General features: G+C 43.0%; 1 protein-coding gene across 1 annotated transcript in view; it reads right to left on the bottom strand.

Annotated features, from left to right (window-relative positions):
- The window catches only part of pea15 (proliferation and apoptosis adaptor protein 15), a 34,494-nt gene extending 22,829 nt beyond the window's left edge, over window positions 1-11,665 (bottom strand). The window contains exon 1 of the mRNA XM_030083674.1: window positions 11,324-11,665. The gene's annotated coding sequence lies outside the window, so the exon portion shown is untranslated. The remainder of the gene's footprint in view (window positions 1-11,323) is intronic.
- Window positions 11,666-15,046: the final 3,381 nt, after the last annotated feature.

The following is a 15,046-nucleotide window of genomic DNA, read 5'->3' as shown; positions in this document are numbered from 1 at the left end:
TTCATGAGCTGCAATAACTGACTCAGATGAAGTTTCCATGGAGTCTTTCCTTAAACACACCTTGTAATCACTGACACACACATCTGAGACTAATAACAACTGTGTGACTGCGAGTCTGAAGCCTGAAGCCGAAATTATTATTGTTATTTTGTCCTCCAGCCGCTGTAACAGCTCTTTTATCGCGCTGGATATGAGATTGCCGCTCATGTCAACATGGCGCCGGGCGTCTCAGTTTCAGTATCTAATAACTGCTGTACTGTCGTGCTGAGACTTCAAAGAAGATAGAAGGATACCGGTCTGAAATAATACGATACTTCAGGGTATCCCCGCAATAAGAGCGCATATAAGATGTAATTTTACTTTCAAAATTGAATTACCGTATGTATGATCAGAATAGTCATATATTTTTATTGATGAGGAATTGTCAGCGTTTTATGGAAGAGACCAGAGTGGGCGGGTGGGGAACACGTCTGAATCCTGACTCTTAATCCACAATACCTGCCACTGGAAAAGCCACCGCCGCTGCTGCTCCGAGTCACAGAGGGAGGAAGGAAATGAACTGGAGAGAAAAGGAGGAAGAGGAGGCGAAAGAAAGGAGAGGATGGATGAGGGAAAGGTGGAGGAAGGGGGGTGGGGGGGGCGGCCTGAGTCATCGTCAGTTACAACCATCATGTGAGCCGGAGGGGGCAGAGGAGGCAAGAGACGACGGAGGAAAACGCTTTCTGACGACGCTGGACTGACAGGCATTCATTTCTTGAACCCTTAATCTAGATTCATTCAGAATGAAGAAACACTAAACCTAAAAACACGCCTTCAGTGGGAAACATCGCCTCTTATTTTAATGGGTAACTGAGTCAGTGTGCAAACAGTTTTACATTCCCACAATGGGGAAAAAACAAAAAAACACATGATTATGTGTTTTCATGCTTTTATGGGGACATTGCATTGACTTACAGTATTTTCTTGATTACTAACCCAAACTTTACAGTCTTTATATGCAAATTAAATGACTTTAACAACAGGTGCTGTCAACTAAAAGAATAAGAATTTAAAAGAGTAAGAGGGTAAATAGTTTAGGTCTCCACAATTACTCTGAAGTCAGTGTAACGAGCCAAACCCTGACTCAGACGTCCTGAAATGGTCTACAAGGGTTCCAAAACTTAAGGTTTCTCGAGCAAACCTGATGGTTCTGATTAATCTCATTTCCACTTCACTACTAAAGATATGCGTTTGATAACATACGTCATGGTTTTACCTTCAGCTTCTTTCAACTCAGATCCCTGATCCCTGGACGTCTCCTGCTGCCGCTACCTTCAGCATGGTCTCACCTCAAATCACATTTTCAATGGAAAATGAAATGATTTTCTTCATTGGAACCTTGGTTTTCACGCTAACATGTGAACTCAGTTCAACTTCTGACACTCCAGGAGAAATGACCTTGAATGAAAATGATTTTGCTCCTAAAGACTTGTGTTAGTTGCCATATTGTAAGTGTGTGAGCAGATTTAGACGATCTCTCTTACACACACACACACACACACACACACACACACACACACAAACTGAGGAGAGGCAATCCTTAATGGCAGCCTCTCCCCTTCTCCTCCACTAACGGGGACATGGAGTCAAATGGTCTGGGGCTGTGGGGAATGGCCCTCCATATTGGAGCCGCTGACCCCTCTCACACACACACCGACGGGCCGGAGTCCCTCAACAGTCCATTAGAGATTAAACAAGCTGCTCAGCCTACGTTTCAGACTCCAGGCGTGACTCAAAATTTCTGAATCGTCTGCCGGCTGCCCCCCCCCCCACCTCCTCCTTCCCCCAGCTCTCCCTCTCTTTCTCTCTCTCACTCTCTCTCCCGTCCACATCTATTAGTCTCTCCGTCTCTCTTCCTATCGCTCAGACCTCTCCATTGTTCCATTAGGGGATTAAGCACGCCGGTACCGGCGAGGAAATGAAACTCAGTCCATCACCCTGCACTGGGACGGAGGCATGCATTACCTGCCGGGCTCAAGCGATGGGCTCGATTATGGATTTCTATAATAACACAGCACCCGATGAATTCAGTGCTCTGTGTGTGTGTGTGTGTGTGTGTGTGTGTGTGTGTGTGTGTAGTCCACCATGTTATTGAAGTAATAGCTCACGGTTAAATGAACATTCCGAGAAAGGATGCCACGGCGTTAAAGAACGAGCTGCAGTCAACCTGCTGTTTGACAAGGAACAACGTCGAACTCGACAACGACTCGGATCACTCAGCTCACTCTGTTCTTTGGATTATAAATAAAGGGTTTCATGACAGAAACGAGGAAGGAAATGCTTCTTTTTCAGTAGATGCATCAACGATTACAGTAACTGCTTCTTCACCGCGCCGTCACACCAACACATGCTAGCTGAGATAATCAGTAGTACTAGTGGGATAACGAAAGACTGCTAATTAGTTCCTTGGTTACCAAACTGCCTTAACAACCAGTAAAGCCCTCGGCTTCGCTGGTTGAAATACAACTTTGATCACTCTCATCCACATTGCCTCCGATCAATTACTGCTCATGCAACGCCGCCATTAGGGATCCGATCGCTCTGCTGCGCGCCCTCGTTGTCCTAATGCGAGGCTGAACGCCGCGTGAGGTCTTTACAACCAGAGCAGGGATATTTATTGTTTCTCGTTCTGCCGCTTGCTTCACTTTCACCGTCAGGACTGTGAGAAAATGATGGGTTTCTGTTGCTTTTCTTTCCTTTTCTTTTTTTTTTTTAATAACTGAGAGCATGTAAAGTGTGAGTCAAGCACTGAGCTGCATGTTTGAGGGCAGCTGGAGGTCATTAAGGCTGTGACCAATAAACTAGTAATGTTGATGTTGTTTGGTAACAGCATTACGGACACTATTTCAACATGAAGCGAACTATACTATGGGTCATCATAGCAATAAAACTAATAGCACCGGATGACATTTTCTCCTAAAATTGCATCAGACAAGTGCAAGCGTTTGTTGAAGGTTCATGCAGATCCTTTATCAGTGTGTTCTTCCTGATTTATTCCTGCAAAGATATTCACAAATTATACAGCAGTAAACCAGGGAAGTCAATCTGAGTGAGGTTTTACCTGGAGATAAGGGACAGGAAGGCTGAATGACGTGCGTGATCTTTATGTAAGGCTGCGCATGTAACTCAGAGGAAACGGCCCAGAGATTGAACACGGGTCAAAACAAATCACCGTCCGAAAGAACAGAAAGAAGAATCCTTTCAGTTTTCATGTAAAGCAGTTTCCAAATAAAGATTTCAAAAAAATCTCATGTAAGCCATCAAAAGGGAAAAAAAGGAACGAGATAAAAAGCTGTTCTGGGTAAATGGTGCAAAAACAAAACATAACAAATAAAAAATAAAATCTGGAACCAGACTGAACTAAATAACAAGCAAGGGCAGATGTGGCTTGTAGGCAGTTGTTGCCCACCTCGTGCTTGGCTTCGCCATAAACTCTGAAAAGGTATTACATAAAAGCGGGAGCTCGGCTCTTTGTGCAACGCTACAATGCATTAGTGCAGGCTAAGATACCTCGAGCACTAGGTGGGTACACAGGTCCCCAGAGGGTTACATAAACAACACACACACCGAGCAAGTTTGACGCCTGCATCGCATTTTATCAGTTAAAGCGCAGAGAGGCTAAAGTGTGTGTGTGTGTGTGTGTGTGTGTGTGTGTGCATGTACGTGTGTGTGAGCTTTGAATTTTTCATCTTTGCTGCAAAGCGGTTAACCTGATTCTGAGGCTTTGTCAAGCACACAAACGGCACAACAATAAGCACACACACAACATCTGAACGCACACAATGGCGCTCACTCTTCCAGAGGGAAATTGGCACACAAGATTTTTTTGTTTTTTGTTTTTTTTTTTGCAAAGCTTTTGCTTGGAAGTGATCTCTCGTACGAGTTCATAAAGACACACCGCTTGTTCTTGTTCACATTTAGACACGACTCTGAATCACCTCAGCGTCTCATCAGAGCTCTGATCACTGTTACAGAGCGGCGCTCCATCACTCCCACAACACAGTCTTCTGCAAAGCACACACACACACACAAATATGCATAACACACACAGGTGGCCACAAGTTAAGTATACAGACTGAAAAGTTAGCTGCTTGTGATTTTGTGATGCTTTGAATAAAAGACGTTGAAGGAACTGTTGACATGGCGAAGTTTTAGGTGAAACAGCATCATTTTCTCATTTTTATTTCAGAAAAGTTTCACGTTTAAACAGTAATGTTCTGAAAATGACTGGAAATAACGTCTTATCCATCTATCTTTATCACTTCACTGCAGCCAAAGTTCAACTGAAGTTCTGCGTTTTCACTTGAAGACACTGCGGCGGAAACGGAGCCCGAGTTACTGGAAACTGTCATAAGGAAGTGATTTAGATTCAATATCAGAGAAAATAATGTCTGACCGAAAGATGTCATCACTCCAAAATCTAAAGTGATCCTGGGCTGTGTGAGTGTGAGGACATCCGGGTGTGTGCAATGGATGAAAACACATTAGAGGAGCAGCTACTTATTGAGTCTTGAGATGCTTTCTCCTCAACTCCCTGAACAGCGGATCAAAACAGAGCGACGGCGCTCTGAAAGGTTTCGGAGAGTTCAGAGCAGTGAGACACTTTCCGAGGCGGAGATGTTTTCAATCTGATGGTTTCCACCGACGAGGGCGGAAGGAGGAGAGAGGATGGACTCAACACTCTCAGCTGACCTTAGATTGAATATCCTGTGACACCTGAAACACACACACACACACACACACACACACACACACACACACACACACTGAATTCACCTCCCTCCCCGCCGTTTCAATCGAATTGAGTTTTATCAAATCCAATCAGGCCCACCGAGGCGTCGCATTCGCAGAGTAGATTATGCAGCCGAATGAAGAGGGAACGTCCTAAATCGGATGTGCACGTGGGCGCGCACGCACAGCCGAGCGAAGCGGAGCGTCGGCGTCTCTCTGCGCGCCCACGGGTCCGCGCACGTGTGCGCTTCTGTCAATCTGCGCCGTTGCCGTTTTGCGCCGGTTCGCCCGTCTGTGCAGGCTTAAGTGTTCTCCCAGTGTGTGTGTGTGTGTGTGTGTGTGTGTGTGTGTGTGTGTGCAGCGTTTCATCCATTATTCCGGCCGCAGCCAGTGAGACAGATTGGACTTATGAAACACTCAAACAACTGTGCGTTAATGCGGGCAACACCCCTCCCCGATTCCTCCCTCTATTCAGAAAATGGGCAGAGTCGATCGACGGCCGGGGGGCGAGATCGCGGCGTCCCGAGCAGAGGAGGACCTGGGAGCTCCTGCAGTTTGCTGTACTCGCTGTATTTGCATGGATGCGACGGCAACGCCGAGCAAGTGCAAATGAAGCAGATGAACACAGTCTGGAGTGGAGGCCAGCTTTCAAAAAGTAGCTTTCCTCTCGGTGTAGGCGTCACTTGTAGCACGGCAACCAAACGACCACGCAACCCAGCAGTTGCTGGAGGGATGGGATTAAATCTGCTTATTTATTTATTTTTTTAATCTTTTTTGGTGTGGCCTCAGATGGAAAAGCTTAACCTCTGCAGACTGGGAGAATTTGAAATAAATCATTGTACATAGTTCACATATTTATAAGCATTGCATCAAGAAACATCGCTCTTCAGGTGGAATGCATGAGAAACTGTGACCGACTGCTCTTTTTTGCTGCATCCAAGTAACACATCCGTGGGATTTTTCTGCTATTTTCCTAGGTGAGCATCAACACAGCAGTCTGCCAACTACATTAACCTGCAAATGAAACTGTGCATATTCATATACTGCAGGCAAGTGGGTGGATTTGGAAAGTAAACCCTCCCAACAGGATCATGTGTAGCGCAGCTACGATACAAGACACCTGGGGAAAGGCGAATGAAAGCAGCGATGCAAGTGGAAAATTCAGGCTTTCTCCTTCAAGGCTTCACCTGTGAGCCGGAGATCTGACGGTAACACAATAACAACACAATGTTGCAGACATTTGCAAAGTGAGTGGAGGTGGGAGGACCGGTTCTACATACATATACTCTAAAAAAAACAGCAGTGCTAATTTATTGGATATATATTTGATGTCTGTCAGGCAAAGGACAGCATGGTGAAGTTACACAATGAAAAGAAATGTGTGGTCTGGAGATTGCATGTGCCACCCGTGCTGGTTTCCTCCAGACAATCTGAAACCACCTGTGTGAAGTTGGAGCTCTATAGTTATATCCAGAAGCCATTTGGAAAAAAAAAAAAAAACGTAAAAAAATGTTGAATCTGAAGGGGTTTTCCTTTAAGTAAACAGCTTAGTGATTTTAAATGGTGTCACCGGGATACAGCTGAGCCGAGACGTCAGTCACACGGCGCTGAAGTGGAGGCTCGCCAGCCAGCAGCGACAGTGGCAAACAGGAGCGAGTGAAGAATGACTCACAAAATAAATGGCAGTGATTCAGCCGAAGTTCGGCCGAGGGGGGCGGCGTCGGCTGGTGACTTAAATCACTGGTGCTCAGGCATCAGCCTTTCTTAAATCCAGCCAGTCAAAAAGAAACCAGCTGAGTTTGACAGCTGACTCTCACTTGATAAATCAATTAGGTGATTGGAATACAATTATATTTTTTTGTGCATCTTGATTCCAAAACAAGACTATTTGTGATTAGTGGTCACCATTTCAAACCACAAAACTCATTAGGAAGCAAAAAGTAAGACTGTTAGATTGAGCAGTGATGCAAATATTTAGTTATTTGATGCTAAATTAGATCAAATGTTAGGTAAAAATAAGTTGGCTTTAAAGGTGCATTAAGGAGTTTGCACGTTTCATGCGAAACAACGGCCCCTGCAGGCCTTGGGCGTAGCTGCAGCTTAGTGAAACGCTCGTGCCTGCGGCTTGCGTCCATGTACGTGCACGGAAGAGGGGAACTCCTCCCTCGCTCTTTTAGTAGCGCTCGAGTAAAATTTAAGTTTCTTTTGCCTGCTGGGGTCTGTGCTGGAGTTGTGGCAGTGCTAGAAGCCGGTCTTTTCTTATTTTCTGGAAGATCCATCATCAATACTGCTCAGTTGCTGCTCGCTAAGCATCTGGCGGAGTAATGGCGGACAAAACAAAAGTTAAGCAAGTCAGGCCAGCGGGAGCGTGCATTACGTCACATCCTCTCACATTCTCCCCAGGAAATTCTGGTGCCGGACCGGCACTGCAACTTTCAAGTGACAATTTAGCGCTGTTAGCGGTACTTGCAATGAATATGTCAGGGCACATTGCACACATCATTGAATATTTTTAACATATTTATGGTGGAAAATAAGTATTTTTAAAGTTGAAAAACTCGTTGATGCACCTTCAAAGCTGCAGTAGTTAAAACTAATGTAATTCCACTTGTGGCCAGTGGGTGGAGCAGTGAGTCGGCTTTCAGAGTGCGGACAGTTAGTTTATAAGCCATCTTCTAATTTATGCTACCATAACGCAGCATTGGCCGCCTCTTACTGTAAAACACATGAACTTATATTTTAAGTGGGTTTTTTTTTCTGTCTGCAGAATAACATTGTTTTTTTCGCAACTGTTGTGCTGTTTCAACGCTTTTAGCCACCTTTCCATTTTTAGCATCTCGTCCAAGATAATGTTTGGACACTTGAGGATTTATTCCTGGTAATCCGAGGGGTCGCACTATAAGCTTTCGGGTCCGATATGTAGTTGTTGGTTTCTGTGAAAACACAGGAACTGCGTCTGTGGTGGAAGATTGTTTCGTAGGTTCTGATTCTCGACCTGAGTTGCCGTGCAGTTGGGTTTTGAGTTGCCGGGACTGTGCAGAAAAGTTCCCTCAGCCTCTATATGGGCCGCAAGTGTTGTTTGTTTACAGGAGACGTTTTCCTGTGGAGTTTCAAAGTGGCATCCGCTCCAGCAGTTTAATCTGTAAATGGATACCTCGAACACAGCTGAGGGAAAGTGGGCGAGCGAGCGGCACGGCGACGGAGCTCGGCGTAATGACACCCAGCCGCTGTAACTCATCGCTTCCTGGGAGCCTCGGGTACACATCGAAAAAAAAAAAAAAAAAAAAAAAAAGACTAATGCCCTGCATGGGGGCGGGGCGGGGTAGACATGGGAAACAAAAGGCATGGGGGCAGCCTGACAGTGAAAAGTTGTTTCTCAGTGTTTATCTTTCAGATTCCATCAGTCCTGCTCTCCTGTTTTTCAATATGGCCGAGTCCGAACTTCACCAAACACGATTATTTATTTGACTGACATGAACTACGCACCGTGTTGTGTCGTCATGCACGGATTGGATTGACTCTGGTGGGTTTTGCTGCGGATGTTTGGAGGGTTTTCGTCAGCATAGAAGCATGTCTTACTGTTCTGATCGCACAAACTCTTTCAGAATAAAATACAGCAATACAATACAATACAGCAGGTCAAGTCAAGAGAGGAAACGATGATCTGATGAGTTTCTAAGAGGAAAACTGGGGGTTGGCCTCAGAACTATCTTGGTCTTTGGGTTTCATACCAAATGAAACCAAAAGGCATCTTAGAGGAAATAGATCAGATGTTAGTGACTCTAGTTCTGCCGAAGTAAAAGTTTTGATTCCTCTTTTCTTTCCTGCGGTTCTGGAACGAACCACACTCATCTCCAGAGCAGGGATGACTTTCAGCCTGTGGTGAAGCAAAACCTAAAAATAACACAACTAAAGCAACTTTTAGCCAGTAATGACCCGAACCAGAGCTTTGCTAACTGCTAGCTTGTGGGAGAACGGAGATCCATATTGATAAATGTTGAATAAATCGATTAAAAGAAGCGTTCTGCCTTGTTTAATTGAGTTTTTTTTATTTTTTTTCAAAGGTTTCAGGTTGTTCGACTTCAAACACTGATCTTCCCGAAAACTGTGTTTGACTCAGCGCCTGCAAACAGTCGACCACAAACATTCCCCCGACGGCGGCGGGGAGACAACCGACACCACCAACACACACTCACACACACACACACACACAGAGGAAGTGAACCTGAGAGAGGAAGCACATTTCTGCTGCGCTGCCTACTTTTCTTTTTTCTTTTTTTCTTTTTTGTTGTCTCCTGTTAAAGGAGACAGGTCGATACGTATCGCAGCAGCGAGGCGACCGGCTCCCGAAAAGCTGAGTCAAGGCCCACATGGACAAGTTTACCCTTGTACGCTTGTAAAAAGCCAAGATTGTCCAGCGTCCATTTAAAACTGCACTCAGACAGCTCACGTTTCAGAAAAAAAACAAAATCAAATACACAAAAGCACGCACGTCATTCAAAGCATGGGAAACGCTTTACAGTCTGCTGGTCGGTATGACAGGAATTCAGCTGCACAGGAAGTGGACTGACAGCTGTCAGGGTGTACAAGTGTTACACACTGCGTTTACACTCGCAACATGGAGTGTTTCTGTGTCACGGCGCGCCGGGGTGGAAGGGATAAAGGATGATTAAACTCACGCGTGACACACAAACTGTTCGGAAATCAAAGCTCGGCGATGGGAAATGATTCTGGCATCTGCCCTGAGAGACATTAAGTGATATTTTTAGCACAAAGCATTAGTTTTAAACCACATGACAAGAGTCGCTCTTAAAGTATAAATGCATATCCGTGTTGCATGATGTCAGGGGTGTGAGGACGGAGGGTGAATAAATCTATGCACGAATCAGCAAACACTCTGAAAGCTGAAATCCAGATGTGATATACAACATCAGCAGCTCACAAAACCAAAAACACATAGTTATTCTCAAGGGTGCAAGTATTGAGCTGCTCCAAAATGCATTTAAAACTTGGATTTGTGAGCAGTGATGTGATTTACATTTAGTCATATCGAGACAAATCAGGTCATCCTCCATCAATATCCATTTTTAAATATACTGTCTTCAATACAGGAGTCACATATTAACTGTGTGGGATTTCACAAACTGCAATTTACTATCTAAACGCAAACTGGAAAACTCCAGCAAGCCAGACTGGATGCCACAGGGACTCATGCTTCAAACAGACTTAAATCTTGCAAAGTTTTATATGTTGTGCACGGTTAGAAATAATAAAATCTGATTAAAATCATCAACAATGCAATCAAATATGTTGTATTGACAATGATGCGTTGACCCCCTTCCAATATAACTATGACCTGACACATGCTAACCAGAAGCTAATGCATGAAAACAAAACACCTGACAATAAAAAAAACATATTCAGTCTTAATACTTTTTAATTTTACAAGCAAAACAGTCTTAACTTTGTTTTTTTCGCCAGTCAACAACAAACAAACTGAACAGCCTTGGACAAAATGTTCTTTATGTTAAAGACACAAGAGAAAGAGATAATAGGTGGGGAAGAGGATTCACAATCCTCCTGGCACACACACACACACATACACACACACACACACTGCTGTCCAGATATATCCATTCATAAAATGACCCACCCCTTCCCCATCCGCTTATACACACCCACACACACACATACATGCACACACTGGTAGTCACCAGTGGTGTGTCACGGCCTGTTTAGTCTTACATTTTCTCTTGAACCACAGCTAACCTGGAGAACAAATCCAGCTCCAAACCATGAAAATCAGCCCAAAAGAAGACCCCATGGGGGCGAGAAGACCTGCTGGGGTTTAGCAGGACAACCTATATTAATATCACTGAATCAGGTCTGGAGACTGTGGGGACATTTGCCAAGGATGTAATGAAAAGGACATTGGATCCATGAGAGCCCACAGCCACACTAAGCCCAATCCAATTAGTTTAATCAATGGTGTGTTAAAAGCCCTCTTGAGAATGGGAAATTCACCAATTTGGCATTTAATAGTCAAGTTCGTGCATGAGTTGTGTCAAGCAGGCACAGAAAACGCACATTTAAAGTGTTTCTGTCATGTGTCTCTCTTCCAGACACATATAACATATTCATTCGTTAATGGATTAAATTCCAAAGCTTCTGACCTACTTTGGTCAATTTTCTGCAGCATCAAAAAAAAAAAAAAAAAAAAAAAAAAAGTGGCTCAAATCTGCATTATATTTGCTCCGGATAAGAAATTATATAATCACACAGGACCCGAACATCCCGTTTTCTAAGTATTTCCCAGGGTGCACAATTGGCCAGCGTGCCAAAAGCAAGCCGGAAAACTACATTTTACAGGCAGGCTGTGAAGTACACGCTCTCGGTTACTGTGTAACGGGAGGAGAGCAGCAGATCCATGAATGGGGGGGCGCAGCGCTCGAAACGGTGATCAACCAGCCCATACATTAAAGAATAAATCTGTCTGCATGTGTAGGAATGCGTGAAAAAAAAGACGCAAAGAGTTAAACAGAGATGTACTCACCCCGGGCGCTGCGAAATGAGTCAGCTACAGACGGGGAGAGAGCTGCGGGAGTCTGCGGGGAGATAATTTTCCTCTCAAATCTCGCAGAAAAAAAAATAAAAACGCAGCTCTTGTGGGGATGACACGCCGGGAGGAGACGGGACAGACGCAAGTGCAAGAAGGGGGAGGGAAAGAAAGAAAGAGAGAGAGAGAAAAAAAAGTCCACCTCCTCGGTTTGGGCTGGTTTCGGTTCACTTTGGCGGATGCGGGGATGAAGTGGAGTCTGGTTTTTACGAGCGTGGGAAAGGCGTCCGTGAAGGAGACACGGGCTGGAGGGGCTGTCAGGCGGGATGGAGGGGCTCAGGGTGGTCGTGACTCCTCGGTCGTGACTCGTCCGTCCACTTCGCTCTCTGCCGCTTTATAACCGGCTGCTGAAACGTGGAAACGCCTTTTATCTCTCTCTCTCTCTCTCTCTCTCTCTCTCTCTCTCTCTCTCTCTCTCTCTCTCTCTCTCTCTCTCTCTCTCTCTCTCTCTCTCTCTCTCTCTCTCTCTCTCTCTCTCGGTCACGGTTAAGCACGCTGTCTGAGTCGTCCAAAGATCGTCTATTCAAGACAACGTGCATCTCTCCCCAGAATAAATCCCAACACGCTTGGTATAATAATAATAATAAAAAAAAAAATAAAAAAAAAATAAAAATCAATGACGATAAAAAAAGTCACTTTTTTTCGAATCCAGTTGTTCCTCAGTACATGTTTGCTGCATGTTTCATGTTAGTGCAAAATTGTCTCGGCAAGTCAATGCAATAGGTGCAACACAGATACAAAGTTGCAACATAAAAGTCCAAGTCATAACAAAATGCAAAATCCACAACATAAATACAGAAGTTTGCAACACAAATATAATAAATAATAAAAACTGCATTAAAAAAAAGCCAAAATAGGATAGGTATTGATATGTATACTGATCATATTACTGTCTACTTACTAATATTTTACATGAGACACACATTTTTAATTTTTTGTCATTTATGATGCGATTTACTAAGTCCAGTCAATAGTTTATTCATAATAGCTGCATCACAAATGCAAAATTGCACCAAACAAATGCAAAGTCGCAAAAACATAAACATTGAAAAGATAAATTATGTCTATATTTATGTCACAGTGGAGGAAATCCCATGTTGTCAGCAGCTATCAGACTGAAATACACACATATTAAACAGAAAATTTCAATAGAAAAACTGTGCAAGCATAAGTATTAAAATGCAAACAGGAATAATGTTACAGTAATGGAAAACAAACCATATTAAAACAGTGCAAGTCCAGATATAACAATATTAAATAGTACACATGCAATATATGCACTGTGGTTTTGGGGTATTGGTATTTATTCATATATTAGAAATAGAATATAATGAAACACAAATTGAAAATAACAGAGAACTTTTGAAGTGCGTCACTTATTTCTAAGTTTGTAGTTACAAATAAGTTTCTTGAGGCAAAAGTTAAATTCAATGGAATGTAGACCTTGACTGGTAGTAAAGCCAGTCTTACAGAACAGATTAAATGTATAATTGCATGTATTTATTCTTGGCTGTCATTGTACATGACATTATGTTGACTGACAGAGCAGGTTTTTTTTTTTTTTTTTTTTTTTTATGAACTTGATTTTATTTTCTTGTAAAATTGTGTTTTGAAGCATGTTCAGCATCCTACACAGGACCATAAAATATTAACACGAACATCCTACTCCAACATTCTATGTGTTTTGTTGTTTGCCTCTTTAAATTAATGGTCTACCTTTAACAAATAGTTTAGCGTGTTTATTCCATACAGAAGAGTTTTTTTTTTTTTTTCCATTCAGTTTTTGCTTTTCTCGGTTTTCAGCTATAGGAACAGAGTGAGAGCTCTCTCTGTTCTTCCCCTCTGATTTCACACACTCACGCTCACATGCACACACACATTTTTCGCAGCTGATGTCACCAAAGCTATCCGGTCCGCAAATCCCTCCTCCCGTCTCTTTCTCCCCATCGCAGCACCATCCAAACCACCGAGCCAGCCTCCATTCTTCAAAAGTGACAGCGAGCCAATGGGCGCCGGCGCTGCTGGGCGTTGATCCCTCAAATGAAGTTAAATCATTAGTTTCACTCCTCTGGCCTCCTGAAAGGGGAGGCTGCTACAAAAACACAAATAAAATGGAAACTAGTGGGGAAAAACAGGATGGGATTGTGTCAAAGTTTTGGACTTCATGACACGATTTGATGATTAATCTCACGAGAGGACATAAAAAAATTCTCGTATTTGTGAATTTGGATGTTAACTCTTAAAATTAAGTCATTTTACCAGAAGTTAACTTCTGTTTGTTTGCTCATTTGGACTTGAGCATAAAATTCGACTTCACGTGTTCAACTAAATGTTGAATTAATGCAGTGTCAGCACTGGGAGGAGGTCGGGCTCGATGGATGGGTAGACCAAACACAAGCCTTTAATGCTGGAGAATTATGTTGTTTACTGAGACGATCTCTTGTTTTATTTAAGAAAGAAAATATCCATCCATTTAGATTATTTGACCCTCTTGGATTAAGCGATCACTGCTCTTTAAAAGCACTTTCTGTTCACTCTTAGAAAGTCGGCTCAGAGCTCAATTGATGAATAAACAAAACTTTTCAGATATAAAATAGTTGATTCTCATATGCTTCAGTGTTGCTTTTATTTAATGTATCTCTGGATGATTTAAAAAGCAAATAAAGCGTAAACCATCTTTCATCTCCACCCGTGGTACTATTTCAAGACAAGAAGTCACATTTTCTTCGCTCACAAACCTAAAAAACAATCAGAATGTTCCTCCTTTGAAGAGCGATTACGCCGACCGCCTCACCGCACAGCTGCTTGAGCTTTTGTAAAGTGTAACCTAAACCCTGATGTTCACAGCTGTTGGAGACCAAAGAGACAAAACTGTGTTGAAAGCAGTATTTCTGCTGCCTTTCACTGGTTTCACATACAAAAAAAATACAAAAAGACATTTTTTGATAAGAGGAAAAAGTGTTTTTGACCTTCTTGGAGAGTTTCTATCAGTTTCATGCTCAATGAAGTTTTGAACTGATCTTTCTGGCAGTCTGAAAGTTCCCTCGTCTTTCGCTGTGCGTCCCGTGACCTCCAGTGTGTCATGCTGCGCTTTATTCATAATCAGAGTCTCTTCGGTTCGGATCCCATGATTTTTGGCAGATCTTCAAAAGTGTTGCACATGAATCAGACTTTTTGTTGGAGGGACTTTGATCCGGAGGCGATGATGAAGCCTCCTGCTCCACACACCAGCAGGAATGGAAATCCACACAATGCTCAGAATGAAAAAAAAAAAAAAGAAAAAAGAAGAAAAAATTTAAAGACAAGAGCAAAAAAATCAAAAAGATTTTTCCTTGAAGTATCTAACTTTGCTTTTGCAGCGGATTTCCAATTTGAAGACGGTCCCAGTGCAGTGACGACTGGATGTACTCAGAGACCCGTTTTGTTTTTGCAGTTTCTCTTTACTAGATAACAATGTTTTCATCCTACAAATTGATATTTTATACAACCAAGTGCATCAAGTGAATAAATCAAGACAAACGCTACGCTCAACAATAAATCCCTTCATGTTTTTCCAATAATTTAGAAGATAATTGCTTCACTTTAATTGCATCTGAACATTTTTGTGATTTCCTGTCAGCAGCTTGCTCATATCTCAGGCCGAGCTTACAGCAATTCACA

The sequence above is a fragment of the Salarias fasciatus genome, chromosome 3 (assembly GCF_902148845.1).
Source record: "Salarias fasciatus chromosome 3, fSalaFa1.1, whole genome shotgun sequence".
In the NCBI taxonomy this organism is placed as follows: domain Eukaryota; kingdom Metazoa; phylum Chordata; class Actinopteri; order Blenniiformes; family Blenniidae; genus Salarias; species Salarias fasciatus.
The sequence above is the reverse complement of the archived record's forward strand: the minus strand, read 5'-3'. Positions and strand labels throughout refer to the sequence as shown.